A 20511-nucleotide genomic window follows, 5' to 3' on the forward strand; every position below is an offset into this window, starting at 1 on the left:
AACGGGTTCAGCACAGCCGGTGAGTCGGAGGAAGCTGATAGCAAACCGAACTGTGTTGAGCTCAGTGTTGCAAGTAGCAACATTTTGAATGTAAGGAATCAGGAAAGACAAAGAACTTGTGTATGCGTTTTGAACTTTAAAGAAAGCCCAGTTGAGGTCCAGGTGCAGAGGGGTCTGGCGCCACGTGGGCTCTCATTCAAAAGACTCTGACCGGGACCTGTTTTTGAAACTACAAGAACCAGAAGGCCCTATGAGGGTTTAGAGAGAGGCATCAGATTGTTCCTACAAGGGTCATGTCAAATCCCTTGCACAATCGAATGTCTCTGACACATTGCTAGAGGAAAGCTAGGGGAAGGGAACCCCGCTTTCTGATAAAAAATGAGCACTGCATGAACTGTGCTAGAAATACATGAACTGTTTGAAAGAAAGGCTGGAGAGAACCCGACGGAGGAAAGCCCAAACTGCAAGAAGGATTGAAGCCTGGCGGAGGAACATCCTGGGGGCGAATAGCCCAAGGTGCAAGATCAACGAGAGAATATTTTGTTTGTTTCTCTCTGTGAATAAGCAGGCTTTCGAAGGCAAGAGACTTTGTCAGGAAAGTGACTTAGCCTCTGAAGGTTTTGATATTGTTGAACTGGAACTGTGAACTTCGTGCCGACGAGGTCCAGGAATGTGCTGTGCTCAGAAGTCCCGCTTTGTCCCATGCTTAAAACGTGGGGAAGGGAGACCCAGCCATACCATCCTGACTTTTCATTTTGTGAACACTTCTTTCTTTTCTGGTGAACATTATCCCACACTCCTTCGTAATTTAGCAGTAAGGATTGGCAATAAGTTTGTAGTCAGTGTAGGCCCTTTTTATTTGACAAGCCGCCACTGGGACTGCCTTATTATTATTTGATGGCTGTAGCTTGTTTCCATCTAGGTTAAGATTCGTTTTTTTTCTCACCCATTATAAAGTTCAATAAACACCCTTGAACAGTGATCACTTGTGTCTTTCTTTACTGTTGCCACCCTGAGTTCCTTACACGGCCCACAGAAAGGAGAGACAAAAACAATACCATTGAAAGAATTACCATGCCGTAAGAAAGGATGCAAGGAAATAGGAGGAGTCTGTAATGTTGGTAAAGAACACAAATGCTCATGTATGGCCAAGTACACACAGCTGAAGGATGGAAGGAGGGAGTGGTTGGTAGGAAGGCACACACCCTAGTACAAGCACCAGTAAACACAGTACAATGAGAAAATGACAAGTGCCTGAAAGAATGTTATGTGAGCACAAAGTTACTCACCTGGGTGGACAATGAAGCTGGACCAATGTCTATAATTCCATTGAAGGAACCAGCATTTTGTTTCCAGAATGATGGAGCAGTAACAAGTTTATGTACACAGAAAAACATCATGTTGAAGTTTGGGACGGCAGTATTAATGGTCACTATTGGGCATGCGGATCTAAGGCATGCATGAAGCTGCCACCCAACTGGGGAGGAGTATGTTCGTTGGCACATATCAACATGCCAGCACCTGTAGTACCAGAGAAGGCAAGAGACTTTGTCAGGGAAGAGACTTAGCCTCTAAAGGTTTTGATTTTGTTCAACTGGAACTGTGAACCTCGTTCTGACGAGGCCCAGGAGTGTGCTGTGCACAGAAGTCCCTCCTTGTCCCGTGTTTGAAATGTGGGGAAGGGAGACCCACGCATACCATCCTGACTTTTCATTTTGGGAACACTTCTTTCTTTTCTGGTGAACATTATCCCACACTTTTTTTGTAATTTAGCAGTAAGGATTGGCAATAGGTTTTTTAGTATATGCCCTTTTTATTTAACAAGACACCACTCGGACTGCCTCATTATTATTTAAGGGTTGTAGCTTGCTCCCATCTTAGATTTAGGTTTAGATTAGGCGTTTCTCTCACCCATTATAAAGTTTAATAAACACTGTTGAACTGTGATCACTTGTGTCTGTCTTTACTGCTGCCACCATGAGTTCCTTACACAAGGTACAAACATTCTATACCATATTTTACTACCAAATAGAAGTCACTCACATCAAGGTTCAGGTTTTGCCGTCAAAAGCCTAGGCACTCACACCATACTCCATATTCCCTTATCGCATGACAAATGCTGCCCTCTCCAGCCAAGGTATTCCCGTCATTTATTCTTTTATGGATGGTTCTGATGAACTATTTTAATATGTATGAAGTCATTATTTGTGCCTATGTATCAATGTATGTATATCTTATTCCTTTTCTCCTTTTATGTTTTGTGTAAGATTGACTTAGATCAACCAGGGTCACAATTAAAGAACATAATCCCATCAGGTCCAGTGAAGAAAAAGCATTCATCATCCTTGCTCTCCCTTTAAAGTGACTGCATGTCAATGTCCCCGGCTATGCAGTAGAGGGCCCAAGGACTCTGCACTAATTTCCAGCACACCGACAGTGTAGAAGAAATGACTGTGGGAGAGAAGAGATGCATGTGTGTGTTCACTCTGCCTTGCCTTTCTCCACAGACACCCTACAACTGGTAGTGGGGGCAGGTGGAGAGTAATAACACTGCACTTGTCTACTTTTGCTCCACTGTGATGGCTTTGGGGAGGGGTGCAGCAATTAAAATTGTCTCGGTCACCTAATACACTGCGAACTAGGGATAATATGCCCAGTCACTGGAACTCACAAATGTGTTTTTGTGGCTTTTTACAATGGCGCTCAAATTGACTCACACCAAAAGATGTCAGAAAAAACGTGTTTTTGTACAGTTTTCTTGTAGACAAATTGAGACGAACAATAATCATAGCTCAGAACAGCATGATTACATCACTTTGTGTGGCTCACATCTCTGGCAAGTTAAGCAGTCCTCCAAACCTGCTTCATTTAATGTACATTGACAATGCAAGACTTTCCGTCACAAAAGGAACCAACCCGTTTCTGTCATTGGGGTTGCCTGAAAGCGTGCATATGACAGATGTGCCATCATTAACAGCTGTCTACAACATTGGTACTTATTATGTGGCCCTCCAAATGCTTTGGACTCCATCTCCAATTATCCTTCACCCTCTGACTTTTGTGGCTAGTGCTGATAGAAGCTGAGTCCAACACATCTAAAGGGTCAGATAAGGAGTATACACGATAATCTCTCATGCTTGACCTGGAGAAAATATTGCTTCTTTCTGCATCACTTCAATTTTGGGACCTCAAATTATTCTGTTAGATTAAAATGCTTCTTTCTTGTGCATAGACGGGCAGAGATGTGCTTGCAGACAACCTACATTAATTCATGATTGACTTCCAAAAAGTCTGATAAGTGATGGGGACCTTTGAAATGGTATTAGTAATTTAATAAAGCCCATTAGCAAACAAATCTGGAATTCAAATTGTCCCTAGAAAACTAGGCATGGGCCTACTTGAGATTGAACAAATCTCTGATGCCTAAAAATAGAAACCTGAATTTATTGAAAGACAGAGCCATTGAGACACCTCATAACTATCCAATGACTAATTACACTAAGAGTTACACTATTCTTATGTTTAATGGGTGAGGATTACTAACCTTCAGGAAAAATCAGAACGTCCCACGGAGGGTAGATGAACATTAGGCATGAATATGAAGGCAACATTATACACTTCTTTTAGATATAATAGGTATATCAGACCCCTGCATTATTCATCAATACTGTCAATCCCATTTAGCTACATAATAAAGTATGGATCATACTGAAATTGTTATGAGCTAATGCAGTCTGAGATTTTCTAAGGAGATTAAGGGTTAATAGTATCAACCTACCTATTCTTTTAGTTAAATATGTTGCCTGAGAGCATGAACATATATTTAGATTCACCTAAGCCCTGGTAGTCGTACAAGTGAAATTAGCTGCTATATTTCCGCATGCCCCTTGGTCAGCCATTGATAGGAGATTTTTACTGTGAGCCCACCTGCATAATCTGAAGATTGAAGAAGGGCACCATGGTCTACTGTCATAGCAAGGCATCCATGCCTCCCCAGAAGCAGGTACATACATATAGACTGGCTCACGCTTAAGCTAAACCATGGAACATGTCTTAGAGACACTGAAGCACTACCACCAGCAACTAGAGGAACTTCTGCAGGTGGAATTACTACTCATAGTAATTCTTCCAAGTCTTCTATGTTGGACTCCATCAATGGGAATTAATGCCACCCAACCACCAGCCTTACTTCAGCAGTAAGGCCACTAAACTCATAAGGCCCAATTTCCAAAACCCTTTTACTTAATGGTACTTTTCTAGTATTTTAGTGCATTCCTAATCTGTATTTTTTGTATGTTCAAAATTAGTAAATAGAATCTAAGGAGAAATTGTCACTTGTCCCATTATAATAAAGGTCAGAGCTAAGGTTGAAGGCACTCACGGGTGGAAGGCATCCACCCAATGTTTTCAGAGGGAGGAGCCTATTTCAATTAATTAAAAAAAATTTAAACAGTGCTCTTGCTACTTCATAAAAAGAGACTTGCAGTGCTCAAGTTGAGGGCATACGTGGGTTGACGGTGCCCCCACTTTTTTCAGACTGCACCTTGATATGCTAATTTCTGGTGATGCCCCATTTAATTGGTATGTTAATGAGTCCCCCCACTTTTTTTTTAGCACTCGACCCCTGGAGCTGTGTCTGGGATTCAAACCCAGGTTGCATGACTCAGAAACAAGAACGTGAGATCACAAGATTCTCTGAGAAGAAGATTCTATAACACTCTTGTTTACTCTCTGCTCTACAAGATACATTTTCTTCCACATTTTCTATTTAGCAAGCAATGTTTTAAGAAAACATGTTATCTTGGCAAATGCTTATTTGTCCTGTGTGATTTCTTAAGTTGGGAAAGACACCCTAAAATGATGTCACTTTATTTTCACTGCCTGAGACGTCACGCCCCACTGCACATGTCAGAGTCCCTGATAAATAGGCTGATTCAGTTCTAGGGGGACTGTGCACTTGGAACATTCTAAAACATTCATTAGTAAAGGAAAATGCATCAGAATTGATGTTTCCTCCACACGTGTTTTGGACATTTTGCAAGTGGTCGATTGCACTTCGAATCTAACATTCAGTTCATTAGTCAGAAAAGAAAAATGCATTTTTTCTTTTAAAATGTGCCTTGGAACATTTTCAAATCTAAATGTGGTCAAATGAGCATTTCTTCTGTTGTGGTTGAGGACCATGGTGAAGAGGCTCTTCATGACCTCCTCCAATATGCACCACTTGTTGGAAGCAAAATATACCCTGCATGTTTTTTATCCCGAGAGATGTACAGCGTCATGTGGCTGCTTCCGAGAAATGAGAACAAAGCCTCATGATTTGAACATTTCACAAGACAATGATTCAGAAAGGTCATACACCTTTATTTCACAAGACAATGATTTAGAAAGGTCATACACCCTTATTAATTTTAATTGTGATTATTCGTAGAACCCAAGTCCAATCACCCTGCTTTTCTCTACTTAGGAAAGATGCAGGACTCGGTTGAATCACCTGACACTGTGCTACTATATTACCTCTTTTTCTAGGATTTCATACAATGTGTCTGATTAGTTCAAGTGGTGTGTCAGAGGCCCTCTTTGACATCCTGACAAGGCCAATTGAAACTGAATTCAGCGCAGTTTCATTTTAAGGCATTATTTCAAACGTGTCTGCAATTGTGATAAGTAAACGGATCAGATACCAGCCCAGGTCATCCTCTGATGCCTACAAGTAACTTACTTTACTTCACACAATCATACTTTAAAAAGAAAACAATGCAATTAACTGCATAGATGTCCGATTCTTGGACCAGTCTCAACTCCATTCTCAGGGCATCTTAACAGCTGCCTTACCAGTCTTGTATCTTTTTGTAACGTGTAACATTTTGTGATGAAAAGCAGTGATTCTAGATCTCCCTGCAGGGCAGATACGTATTATGTAAGGAAACACTATTTTACATTTGACTGCAAACATATGCTACGCTTAGGCCTCAGTGCAGCTCGTTAGGTATTGGCTTTCTTTCAGTAGTGGGCCATCTACAAAAGCAAGAGGTAGTGATATTACTGCACATGCGGACTGGCAGATAAGAGCTTTGTTTCAGTGTAGCTCAGTGTACAGATGGCACCTAGACCTTGGCACTCTTAAAATACAAATGTTTAAAACAATCCACCGGAATGTAGACACTAATAAATACAAATGGCTGCTGCTTAACAGATACTTTCTATGCACTGGCTTGGGCAGGGACTTCTCTTACATGAAAGAAATATAGTCGTACCATTCTGAATGCTCACAGGTGCAGGCATAAGTAGGCCTGATGGCCTCATGCCTACCCTTGATTTTTCAGACAAGAATTGGGATGAGAGAGATGCTTCATCAAAGACTGCAATTGTTTTGTTCCCCTCCTCTGAAATGCTGCCTTCTATTGCTCCTCTCTCGATTCTCTTTCCCCCCAACTTACTTAACTCTCTCTACTTCTGCTCGTAATCTTGCCATTATTTTAACTCTTCATTATCCCTTTTCTCGCTACTGCCCATATCTTCCATTACCATCTATTCAATACATGTAAAGCTCGCCTTTCCTAAGTCTAAGTCTCAGCACCACCTAGTGTCTTGTTTCCAGTACTATCCTTTTACCTATTGGCAATTTCTCCTCTCTTCTTCTTGGCATACATGCACCATTCTTCTCCATCTTCCGTTCCTCTCTACCTCTTGTTTTATGTGTCACCTCTCATGCAGCCCACCAGTTTGGGAATGTGAATCCTGTGAGTCCTCACCATTGCCTATGCTGACTAGGGCTGGAGCAAGTAATAATCCCACAAATCTCAGGATCAGGTTTCAGACCCCTGCTTTAGAGCCATGTTTCTCCTGTCACAAAGCTGAGTGGACGCCACAAACAGCAAACGCCTCTCAATGCTGTTAAAAACTGGTTTATTAGCTAGGCTCCTTGTTTTCTATCTTACTGATTTTTACACAAAAATACAGATGGAAATCGCTCTATTTGGAAAAAACAGAAAAAAAGTTGAAATGCATGTCTCCTGCTTATCTCTCCAGGTTGTGTATCCTTTGTGGAGATTTATTCATTATGAACCAATTTACAGATGGGTATAAATAAACTATCCAATCATCAACATGGATGTTTCTCTGTTCACTGAAAACTCCTTGGATATCTCTCTGAGTCTCTTTCCGGCAATACTCAGTATTTTACAGAGTAGCCTGTTTTCCTATTTGGCTATATCTTCAGGTTTTTGTTGATCCTTTTGGTGGGTGTGCTGCTCTTCAAGTTCCTGGTTATGTGGTTAAAGGTCAGACACTCTTGTACATCCACTTCAAGCAAAGACAATATTGCCAGTAAGGTGCACAGCCTCTCCCAGAGGTGAGGTGATTTAGAGTCTCTCTTGTGTGGTCTCTAGTCTCTTGACCAGCTCGTTGCCCAAAGTGTTTAGTCCAATTACCAGCCAGCCCACTACCACTCTACTCCTTGTTGAATGTATGCAAACTGGTGCCTAGTAGATCTCTCAACAATAAATGTCTGGACAACTTCAAGTTCACTATCCCCTGTCATTCCTCCTTGTTGCTCCACTACATGCTTGTGCCTCCACCCTCCTTGCTCATGAAAACGTACTTGTAAGGAGCATGATACATCTCACTTTGAGTTTCCCTCGCTTGGATTTTCAGGTTTCTGTCCTTCCGCAAACTCTTTCCAATCTCTAGCAGAATCCTCAATTAACTTCTGTGGACCTTCCCCTTCTCTTTGCCTGGATATTTCTTTGCTGTATTAACGTCTTCCTCCTTCTGGTACGCCCCTCCTTCCAGTATTCCCCCTCTTCATCCTTCTTCCACTTTTTCTCAGGTCTTTTACCCTCAAGGTGGTTTTGCAACTTCGGTTTCCTCCACCTTGTTTCTTTCCTCTCCTCCAATTAATCCTAGCCTTTCTTTTACCCTCTACCTGCTCTTTGATATCTCATATTGCCTGCTTCTCTCCTTCTGTCCCCTCTGGCTTTCCAACAGCACCACTTCACCTTACTTTGATTTCTGTCCACTATGTGCTACATGCTCACCCACTCTCAATATAGGCATATCCTTTTATGCAGCCCTCTCTCCCGGGCTAGTTTCTAAATAAAGTCTTGCAACTGCATCTGATAATATTTGATAGTCAAGCATGTGATTGGTTATCATTAATTTGCTGTATTGGTTGATCTTTGGCACACATCTCTCCATCTTTGTCCATTAGTACAACATGTACCTTGTGCCCCTGGACCAGACTGTGAACCCAACACTGCGATAAATGCACCAAACTCCTAGTGTACTAACATTTTGGGTTCCCTAAACACGTGGGGGATGAGGGAGCAGACATAATAACTCCTGCAATACCTCTGTTTCCCTACTGAGTTCATATGGCTGTACCACATGATTCTGGGTGGTGCACATCAGACATTGTAGGATTAAGTTCAAAACCCTCTGCATTGTCCACAAGGCCTTCTGGGGCCTGGGGCCTAAATACCTTCAACTCTCTCTTCCTAAATATCTTCCTTCACGAGCACTTCGCTCATCCGTCTCCAACTCCCTCATGGTCAGCCGCTTCTCGAAGCAACGAGCTGGGGGTAGATCTCTCTCCGCAGCAGGGGCCTCCCTCTGGAACAGCCTTCCTGCCTCCCTGAAACTTGAGGAGAACCATCTCCGGTTCCGGAAGCACCTCAAAACCTTCCTCTTCGCTTCTGCCTTCTCTCTCCCTCTCCCCTGCTAAACCTGCTTAACTCCCCACTGAATTCTGCACTTAACCTGCATCTGGGCCACTCTCAGCGACCTCGGTCCAGGGCCCAGCCACTCTCCACCTGCACTGCCTCCCTTGGCCCCCCCTGCACCGTGGGACTGTCACTGTATCCCTACAGCCCCCTTCCCAGCACTTGCTATGCACTTACCTCGCACTTGCCACCAGCTGGCCCTTTTTATTCATTATTTATTTTACGCTACTTACCTTGTACTGCACTTTCCCCCCCACCTCCTCCCCTTGCACTTTCTTCTTTTTCCCCTTACCTCGGCACTTGCGCGATCTGAATGACACCTGGCCTAGTAGGATCGTTTGTCTGTCTTTCCCTTGTTTCCCCCCCCCCGCCTCGTCGCGCCTTGAAACACTTGTGTATAGGCGCGTTACAAATACCATATCATATCATATCATATCATACTACACCTTTAAACTGGTTATACTAATTTTCCTATTCTAAACCCCTTCTTTAAAATCCATATTACAGTATCTTGTATTTTCAGTCATTTAAATTTCACTACTGTGGTTATATACTTGTCAATTGGTGTTGTGGCATCAAAAGTTGTATACAAACATTAAAATGGATCCTTTTTACATCCCCTTGTACTACACCCACACCCACCCTTTTATATGGCCTAACTATATAAACTCACTAGAAACGTATACAAATAAACCAAGAACAAATCCCCACATAAGCAGAACCAGTATCCTCCTGCAAAACTGTCTAGAACATTTACCATTAATACCACTGGAAATGGCAGAACTTTGCAAACACTTTGTATAATTTGTCATTTCAAAATTCTCCCAACCTAAAAATCAATAAAACTTTTCAAATAAAAGAACAGAAATATTGATCAAAAATTAAATGCAGCGAATATAGCTTCCAAGCAAAATGAGATCACCCGATGAAATTACCAAATTAAAAACACTCTGATAAAATGCTTGTTGTTGGAGGCAAAGTGTTATGGTGCCTTCCTTACATCAGACAAATGCACCCAATACCGCAAATCTTTTACTTTGACTGCAAGCAGAGTAGCATACATCACAGCATAAAGACTGTTGTATCGGGCTCCCTACACCTGCGGACAAAATTCTTAACATTTACTTTGTCTCCAGGGAACAATTGTAATGGTGGTGAGATTGCAGATTCTGGTGCAGCGCTGTTTTCACATTCTTCCATTCGGCGTGGTGCAATCTGTTGAGATTGGCATTTAATACACTTTGTTAACTAAGTCAATATGAATGAAACTCATCCCCCAAAATTGGTGCAGCCCTTTGAGAATCAGATGCACAATGCACAGGAGATAACGGCGTGTGAATGTGTCTCCCCATCACTATTTCATGCAGGGAGAGATGATGGTTCTTGCAGGGCTGAGTCCTCAAACTAACCAAGGTCAGATGAAGACAGTGCACCCGGTTCTTTTTCAGGGTGAAACAGAGCTTGGACAACTTATTCTTCAGTAAATCAATCATCCTTTCTACAATGCTGGTGGCCTGGGGTGATACATGGAGCACAACTTGCGTATATTTCTCAAAAGAGCTGCAATTTCCTTGGACAGCTCATTGAAGAAGTGGGTACCATCATCACTCTTAAGCATTTCAAATGCCCCCATTGGGGTAACCCTTCTCTCAGCAAACACTGTGCAGCTGAGTTGGCATCAGGATGTGCACATGGAGCAGCTTCATGCAATGGGAGAAAGGACATACCACAACTATGAAGTAACGAAAGTGTTACATCTCTCACACATATCGGCAAAGTCTATGTGGAGGTCTCGAAAGGGGCCAATTGGTTGAGGTAGTGTTCCTCTCAAAGCATTTAATGTCTGTCCAGTACTATATTTCTGAAAAACTACACAATTGGACGTAAACATAGACAACAATTCCTGTATATTGGGCACATACCAATATTCTTCTATGACTGCAGCAGTATGCTACTTGGACATGTAGGTGGGATAATGCAGATGATCGAAAGCCAGTAGGGCCAAATCCTGGGGCGTCACCATCTTACCAGTGCTAATCTGTCTCCCCACAAAATTATTTGGAGGTTGCACACACCCCCTCTTTTGCCACCCCAACTTTTCACTTTGCAGCACCTGTCCTTGTATCTCAATTATTTCAGTGACATGAAGTGCAGTACATGGAGCCTGCAACTGCATTTTTTGCAAGCACTGAATGCTCAGGGATATCTGGCACTGGTAAATACATGGCCAACCTTTCTGCCATGCCTGCTGTGATGTTCCTGAGGGACACAAAGTCTGCACCACTAGTGTGGGCGGCACACTTGATGACTGCGCCAAGTGTGGGCTGTGACAGCGCATAGATCAAACAGAGCCGCATGTTGCACCAGAGACCCATCTGCTCTACGAAATCTTCTTCTCATCCATCTTGACAACCCCGAATGAACAGGGGTGGTAACATAAGCCGAGGATGAATAAATTATAACTCAGCACCCTTGCGCTGTCTCAAGTACTCCAATAAGAACAATCAACTCCGCTGCTGGGGCGGAATAGTGACCTGGTAGCCTATGTTGCACAAAGACCTCATACTACCCGTCCACTAATCGCACCACTGCTGCCTCAGTATGTCGTTGGCCTGTCGCTTGGTCAATAGTTGAGGACCCGTCAGTGAAAATACCTCTCAGTCATCTAAAGCATAATCACATGCCTTAGGAATGTCATCCTTAAGACCCTTGTATGTAACACAATCCTATATGTCATCGTCATCAGTAATGGGTTCAGTTAGAAAGGTAGCTGGTATCACTGTTTTACAATGGACAATATGAAGGGATGGGCTTGACAGAATCACCTCATATGCAGAAGCCCTTTGCGTAGTCAATGTGGATTTGGACCTCTCCAGTATTGCAAGTACTGCGTGTTCAACATACAGCATCAATGAATACCCCTTCACAATACTGGCCGAATTTTGAATGGCAAAAGCAGCAAGTGTTTTTTCACACACAAACTGTCCTTGCATGACAGAATCCAACATGCTGCTATAGTATGCTAGGGGTTTGTGACCCATTGTGCTATGCTGCGTCAAAACTAAATTCATCATCTGGCCATTTGAATGTGGAAAAAGATAAACTGTTTAGTGCAGTCAGGAGTTGCCAGTACAGGAGAAGTAGAGATAACATTTTTCAGCTCCTGAAAACTGGAAACCATTTAATTAGCCCAAATTATGGAATTGTATGTCTGTTGTGATTCTTTCAGGGCCTGGAACAGTAAACGTTACTTGCGGTGGGGGTAGCGTGCACAGCTGCACCTCGTTCTGGAGTTACTCTATTACTGTTCACTGAAATCAATTGACCCAGATACAACACCTCCTGTTGGCAGTACTGTAACTTTGGTCTGTCCACCTTATATCCTTTGTCAGCCAACAATTGTAACAAGGCAATAGAATCTTCCCTACACTATTGTTCAGTAGTAGTACACACCAACAAATCATCCACATATTGAATAATTCTACTGGGGACATCAATATTTCCTATGTCCTCATGTAAGACCCTGTTAAAAATACTTGGGGACTCACAGTACCCTTGAAGAAGGCTAGTATGTTGAAATTGGCACCCGGAAAACGTAAACGCTTTTAGATTTTGTTAGTCTGGATGCAAGGGCTTTGAGAAAAATGCTGTAGTGAAATTGGTTGCCTGAACAGGTATATTACATAGTAGGTAGCAGGATTTGAAAACACTGGAAACTCTGCCTGCACAACATCATTAAGGAGGCATAATCCAGAATCATCCTCCATTAGCCCTCTTTGATTTCTTCATGGGGTACGCTGTGTAGGAGCCCTACATCATGTGGATTACTCATCCACAATGTATTGGGTACTTGGGACAGATCTTCTGCAGAAAAAGGAGAGGGCATTCCCCACCAGTAACATGAAACAATGCCTATGCTGTATCATTATCTCACATGAGATGCACACTTCCAATATTATCTCCCCTTTGTTTTCTTTGTTCTCAAAAAAGGGCCTCATCTGAAACATCTTTCATTGGTATAGTAGGATCAATGCACAAAACTGTGTGCCACACCCCGTTATCAACTGCTATCAACACAATCCTGTGCTTTGACACTAGAACTCCTTCTATGTCAAGCATGATCATTTTTCATGCAACTACTCCTTGAGGTTGGGCCGGACTACACCTGCAGCACTGAGTAGTATTGTAATGCCGTGCATAAACAAGTCAGGGGTCACTGGTATTCCTCTCACTGCAGATTCATTGCCCAATGCATCTGAGGTTAAACTGACCTTCACAGTACACATATGAACGCGATGGTCATATTGAGCTTACTCAAAATATCCCCTCCCAACAAATTGAGTTGCAGTGGAGTACAGCAAGGGGACCCACACCTCTCTGCCCCCTTCCTTAATGGGTACTTTTTTCATAAAAGGAACCAATTGAATTGCCCCAGAGAAGACCTGCATATCCATGACCTCACCTGACAAAGGGAATCCTCCCTCACTAATGCATGATTTAGTTGCACCTGTATCTACCATAAAAATAAATGTCTGATTGACTATCTCCACGGCCACCAAGGGTTCCTCTTCTGGGTCGGCAGTGACTGATAGGACTGGGCACGCTAAGGCTCTCTGTGGGCTGTCCTAATCTGGATATGTATTTGTCCCTAGAAAGACAAATGGGTTTTCTTCAACCACTGTGGCCCTCTGGTAATGTGTCACTGTGCCATTTGGCACTGTGTTACTGTTCGGTATCAGGGGACCCTGCTGTTTTCCTTGATGCACTACATATGGTGGCATGTTACTAGAGCCTGGAGCTGGCAACTGTGGAAATGATGGTGGGGGAGCGGGCAGAGCAACAGGCAATGGTGCACCATGGGGAACGGCCGGGGTGACTGTCCATAAGCTTAGGGGTACTGGGCCAGACCTCCCTGAGGATAAGGATACTTCTGTTGCTGGGGATATGCATATGTTTGTGTACTCCTGCATTCTCTTGAAAAATAGCCCATTCTGCCACATGCCCAACGCTGACCTACTCTTCCTCCTCCCCATGGTCACATCCCTCCAAAACCTCATCGCCCTCCCCGGTCCCCTGAAAACCCCCCTCTATCTCGCTGAAACCCCCCTTTGTACTGAGGCTGATACCCACCTGCCCAATCGTGTTCACCTCCCCACACAGGTGATGCATGCACGTCAGCTTGAACCGCCCTAAACTCTGCTGATCCTTCTGTCTGCACAGTCCCTACAGCCCCCTCCCATGCAATATTTGCTAACTACTTTTGAACCAGTTTCATTTCCTTTGCTTGTGCTCGCTGTGCAGCTTCATTCTCATTTACTTTCAAATGTTTACAGTGATGTATAATAGTAGAATGAGTTTCTGCCCAGCCCTTTGCCCCGATCCCCACTATCTTGTCAAGCACATTTTGCACTTCCTTTGGAAGTCCTGTTTTCACTACAAAATAAAAGAATAGAATTGATTGATCCCAGGAGTCTCCCTTTTCCACCCTACACATCGCTTATATATGCAATACAATTGGGCAGGAACCTCATCATCTTGCATCATCCTCTGCATAATTGTCTGGAGATCAGGTGTACCCGGATATATGCACCGCAGTGCCGCCCACACTTAGGGCCTAGTATTGTTAAAATTCACCCCATTGTGACCCAAGTCACCCAACTTCACGCCCAGCTTTAACCCATATGTCATTAGCCTCATCTCCTAGTATTGAGACAAACAGGCTCTTCAAATCCCCTACAGCTGTACCAGCAGTTTGCTTCTCAAAGGCATATATTCACTTTCCCACTCCAGTTGTGAGAGACAGAAGTGCCTTCATAAGATTGTTCTTAATCATATGGGCCCATGGCATATACTGCGCTCTCCCTGGTCTCTTATGTAATATTTGAATTATGCTCCTACCGTCTTCACTGCATTCTTTTTTCCCATCACTGAATTCTTAGCCACTACCATACCCCCATACATATTTCGTAATCTAGGTCCCCTCAACCGTTCTACTCGTGAAGATATCACAGGTGGCTGCTCCTCTTCTGACAACTCATCTACTGTATCCCACTCCTCTTCTTCCTCTCGCATATGGTTATATTCGTCATTCAACCATACCGTACCATAGTTCATACTTTCCTCTTGCCTCCTCCTTTCCCCTCTTTCCTTCTCTATGTGCACCTCCTTAATGGCTGTGCTATCTATCAGGAACAAAATATCCCCCGATCTCCATTCGAACAGATACACGCTGTCAATCTCTTCTTTCTAACTTTAATCATGCCAGTTCACTTTCCACCTTCCTCAGTGCATCTACCAACTCCTTCTGGGGTTTTGTGTTGGTTCCCTCTGGTGCCTTGCACCTCACAGCGGTAGATGCTGTGGTGTTAGGGAGATTGTGGTATTGGGCCATTGAGGGAGCTCTGGTAGGCAAGGGAACATATGTGGGGTTCATATACCCTGATGCAGCATTCGTAGGGTGGTACGTTTCCTTTCATCACCAGTAATTTCAATGCCTGGCATTGAAACGTGTACATAATTACGAAAGTGTTCATCAAATTTTTTAGGGGGCGTGGGAAAGGGCAGATAAGGGGTTGGGGGGTAGGGCATAGGTAAAAATCAATAGATGAGGGGCGTTTTGGGAGTAACCCCCAGAAATAAATGTAAAATAATTTGATGAACATTTTGGTAATTTTGTACACATTTAAATGCCAGGCGTTGAAATTACTGGCGATGAAAGAACATAGAACCACGTAGGATAACATCCTAATGGGGGCCAATGAACTGTCTCAGTAGGGGCTGCAGGGGCACTCGGAACAATAGCTGCAGTAGTGATCAGGGCACAAGGGGTGACCAGCTTTCCCCTCCTTTTAGGAGAATCTGTAGACCCATCTTCAAAATCCCCCACCATTTTCCATAATTTGAATACCTTTTTTCTATTTTTAACTTTTTCCCCTTTATATTTGACCACCAGAAATGTGTACATGTGACTTAAAATGTCTCTATTATTTGTCCCCTGTTCCGGCCATGGCTTAAACATCCCTCAATTTGTTTCAGCAAGCCATTCCTTATGATACTTCAGAATATTATCTTGATACAAAGGAAGGGCCCTGCACATATACTCCATCAGGGTTGCTGGCTCCATCTTAGTCACCTCTATATCACTATTGTATGATGTTACCAACACCATTGCCCCAACCCAACACCCTTTTCCCTCCCCCCTTATACATCACACCCACGATAAAATCTACTTTTCATTCCAACACTCCCTTTACATTCGGTGAGGATATCCCAGGCCCACAGGGGCCCCTACCACAAATACCTATTACTCTCACCCCCCTTACACTGGGTGGAGAGATCCCAGACCCACTAACTATACGTGGTCTCTATCCGTATCCACTTTCCTTCATTATACAGCAATGTCTTCTTCTGTAGTACCATAGGAAAGGGTCCTGTTACAACACAATCCTCTCTTTAACATAGGCACACTGTACATCACACCCTCAAACACTCACACTTCCTTTCCATAACCCACTTGTTTTTCTCTGAAGAAGGTGCACTTACATCTACATGCTCACCCAAAGTTCTCAGTCACAGGGTGCCATCAACAGCCTGCACAATCCAGGGACAGCGCCTCACTCCAAAGAACAGACAGTAATTTGGATAGCATGGCTCCTGTAAACCTCTCAAAGGTATGCACAAGGGGACTGGTCACTGCAGGTGAGCACGGCCCCTCCAGATGTGGGGCTAGGAATCCTCTGTGTTTGTGGTTGATTATGGGATCACGTCAGGTCACCAATAATGTAGGGTAACTCCACAACAACCAGACATAGAAAAAACAGCCTGCTAGGGAAAAGGCTAGGTGCACCCCTTTTTGAGAAGAAAACAAGCTTTATTTTGTACACAAAAATGAAAAGGTGACAGGGTATTATAAATCCACTGTTACAGTGCTCTCTCTTGTCCTCAAAATGGAGATCAGTTTATAGTATAATGTACAAATCGTCATTCATGGCACTCTCAATATACAGTATTCAACCTCCACCCTTATTGGCTGCCACCTCTATGCATGCTAATAATTACATATATCCCTTCTTCCAATTGGCTGTGTTGTCGTCTCCTGAAACTTCACCACACACTGGTAACTGCCTCTTCCACCTTGAAGCGCTGTAAGGTAATTGGTAAAACTCAAAAGGCACCACCCTGTCTTTACCCCTCCCTACGTGATGCACACCTGGTCATCAACATGAACTCGGCAGATAACTTCGAGATCAGTCTAATCCTTGCTAACAAAGCAACTCTTTTCTCCTCCCAGACAAGCAGGCGCACCATCATGCCTCCCTACTGAATTGGCATCAGCCTTTGCTCTCCCTAGTACAAATCATGGACTGTGTTGTTCTCTGATCCCCCCAGTATCAGGTGCCCCTCCCAGGATATAGGGCTATTGTCCCATTAATCAATCCAATTCATGAAGGATGTAAGACTCTTATTCCTGCACATCTGGTAGTTCAAATGGAATCATCATTATTCTGGGGGGCACTAGTGTCCTAATTCTCAATTGATGAGTATGGCCTTCATACTGGGCTGCAGCTCTTCACCTATTTGGCTGTGTGCATTCATGCCTAATTATTCAAAGGCCTAACTAGATACATTTATATGTGGGGGTATGTGCTGGGGAAGGGAATGCGAGAATCAGGCAAGAGATGGAGCCTCGTTGTTTTGTGTCTCCAACCCGACCTGCGAGGATTCAGGCCTACCTTTAAATGCTCTGTTAGTTAACGTTATAAGCGTTGCACACATATGGGCCTCATTACGAATCAGGCGTTAAGGGGTTAACGGCGCCGTAAACGGCGCCGACCCTTAACGCCTGATTCCAAGGTCCCTTTGCGCCATGGTGAGTTTAACGCCTGCTTTTTGCAGGCGTTAAAATCCATGGCGCTAAGGGACCATGGTGCTAATTACGCCACCGTAATTTACGGTGGCATAATTAGCGCCTTCCCCACTCCCATTATGCCCTATGGGGGAAAAATGGGAATCGGGAAGGGTAAAATGGGAAATGGGGATTTACCGCCCCACTCACCTTGGAATGGGGCAGTAAATCCGCCATCCACCATGGTGTAAACGTAGTTAGTTTCCCTTTTACGAACTCCCAACGTACATGTGTTCCCCACCAGTTACCTCCACCCTTCAAATTTCCCCCTGCCCCACAACACTTTTTGAGCTTCACGCATTCCCTGTACTTCAGTATATTTTCTGCAATCTAAATGGTTTCGGAGGGGCGGTGATCTGGACATGCATCCCAACATGTCCTAAATGGGGTGTTTAAAAAGCACATCTGTCCAAAAAACCATATAGGCTACCATATGTCCACATACTAAAAAGATTTCAGTGGCAGCGGGACTTCCGCAGAAGTCCCTATGACCTCAAAGTGAGGTCAAAGATCCTGAAAACCAAAGGGGAAAACAACAACTTTAAGGGGTACCATAAAAAGAAAGGACAGCAGAACTCCTGAAAAATGCTGCTACTCTGACCTAAAACCCGTCTTAGGACCTGTATCTCTAACTCACAGTTATTTCAATTGTGACAGAATAACAGTCAATTGGATGTACCAATAAGAAACCCACAATGTAACTTGCTTTGTTGTAGCGGAGCCTCTGGAATGGGAAAGAATTCCCCTCTCCCACCTTTTAATGTGTTTTTGTTCATGCTTTACCTGTCAGACATAAAGACACATTTATTTGGCTGTATGATGTGCATATAGAGGCACCTCCAAGATACATGTTTTATTCTGCAAAAGAGCATTCAAGTTTGGCTTCAATAGACTGCTCCAGCATTCCTCTCTGTGAGGGAACCTAATAGACGGTGGTGTCCAAATATTGTTCTGAGCCATTTTGCCAAATGGTATAAAGTGTAAATCTCACCAACAAAAACTCTGTAATCAATCACAAATTAACACACTGCTAGAGTTGGTATTGCTAGAATCCAAGCCAGGTTGTAATGTACCAATAGGCTTTTAATAGTGTAGAGCGAAATGCTTCTCTCCTCAAATAATACATTCTGAAAAGTGTGCATCAGCACTCTGTTCTGTCCATGGTTGTGTTGTTATTTTACTAAGTCTTGCACTTAATGATTCCACTTGCATGTGATTAAATATGCCTTTCTTTTGCCAGACCTACTTACTACCCGCTCAGAAGTGACACGGGTAGATGAACAAATGTTTGTGTGCAGTAGATTTCTTTAAAAGAAAATTATATAGAATGGAAGATACCTCAGTGAATAGGAATATGTAATAAAGTTTCCCATTGGCCCACGAGAATCACATGGAGGGGAAATTTGAAATATGCAGTCGGTTTGGAGCACACATAGGTTCTTAAAATGAGGACAGACACAGCCTGCATGTGAGGCAGCAAAGGTGCTTGCAATGGGAGGGTGGTGGGCGCACACAAAGATACAAAAGGGGCAGCACACAGAATCAGAAAGGGGGAGTTAAGAAAGGAAGCAGGATACTGTCTCAGAGAGTGAGTAGTAAAGAGGATAGCAAGTAGGATCATTGACCCTTTCCCTCAAAGCACCTGTGGCTTTGGGAGTTCCAGAGGTTGCCATCAGTGTGAAGATGGCCATGTGCCCTCTTGCTGTCAACGTTTGTACATGCATTTCCTAGACCCCTTAAATGAGCAACATGAGGCCACGGGGACAACGTAGCAGAAAAGACACGTCAGCATACACGCTCACCTTGCCTCCTCCACACGGCATTCCTCCCACTCTCTTTCCTGTACTTTGACCATAATGTATCTTCAGGCTTGCACATATGATGTGCTGCATTTGCGTGACTACAGTGAGACATCCCATGGTGAGTGCAGTGAGATCACCCCAGGAATAGTGAAATTGCATCACCAGTTCTGAAATCAACTCAGCAACAGGGCTTTTTTCTCCACCCACTTATGAATGAATCCATGTCATTCTCAACGTATCTATTCCCAGAGGTTGGGACATCATTAGTGTAGAGGCTCACATGGCGTGGGAAGTAAAAAAGACAAAGCAGGCCTTTTACACCCACCGTTCCCTTGTCTCAGCAGTGGACCATCCCTGCATAGCCAAAATACTGTTGCAGTTTGCTCCAGTTGATTGTGATGTCGACTGTAACACAAGCTTATTCAATCCCTTTCTCACTGCACCTCACAACTTCAACCAACACACTTGTGGCCTCCCATTGCATGCGATAAGACGGTTTACAAAAGATGCTTACCTGGTTGAGAGCACACATGACTGCTGACATACTAATTTTCAAGTCCTGTTGTCTTATCATCAGACATGTTGGTAACTGTTGTGAAGGGACATAAACGTGAGGAAATAATCTTCTCAATATAACATTCCATCCATTCATAATAACCAACCGATTTATCCCCATTTCTTCGGCAACATCTAGATGCAATGCTGCCCTCTTGGGCCTCTTTCCGTCGTCTGAGCTTTGGCACAGATGCCATTGCCATCAGCGTTCATATGTCACACATTGCAAATTGAGAGGTATTATTATTATTCAGAGCAGCTCCAACACGGAGTATGGAGAAGAAAGACTACCTTCTGCCGGATAGAAAGAGCAGAACGATGTCGACTCTCAAGGCTGGCTGAGCAAATGATCGTTGTTTTCCAAATGTTCAAGTGTGTCCAGAATATTGCACTGTGGTTTTACATCCTAATCTTACAAGACTTATTCAAGAAAAATATCTACCTACCCTGCATTGTCTTCCTATGAAAAACTTCAAAGTTCACTGCATCCCCTCAAAAGTGTAATGTTTTATTTTGTTTGCTTATT

At 43.5% G+C, this 20511-nt stretch overlaps 1 protein-coding gene across 2 annotated transcripts in view; it reads left to right on the forward strand.

Annotated features, from left to right (window-relative positions):
• The window catches only part of DOCK2 (dedicator of cytokinesis 2), a 2833934-nt gene that overhangs the window by 2623133 nt on the left and 190290 nt on the right, over window positions 1-20511 (forward strand). The gene's annotated exons all lie outside the window — the stretch shown is intronic.

The sequence above is a fragment of the Ambystoma mexicanum genome, chromosome 3q (genome assembly GCF_040938575.1).
Source record: "Ambystoma mexicanum isolate Mex_15411 chromosome 3q, UKY_AmexF1_1, whole genome shotgun sequence".
NCBI classification, from domain to species: Eukaryota; Metazoa; Chordata; class Amphibia; order Caudata; family Ambystomatidae; genus Ambystoma; species Ambystoma mexicanum.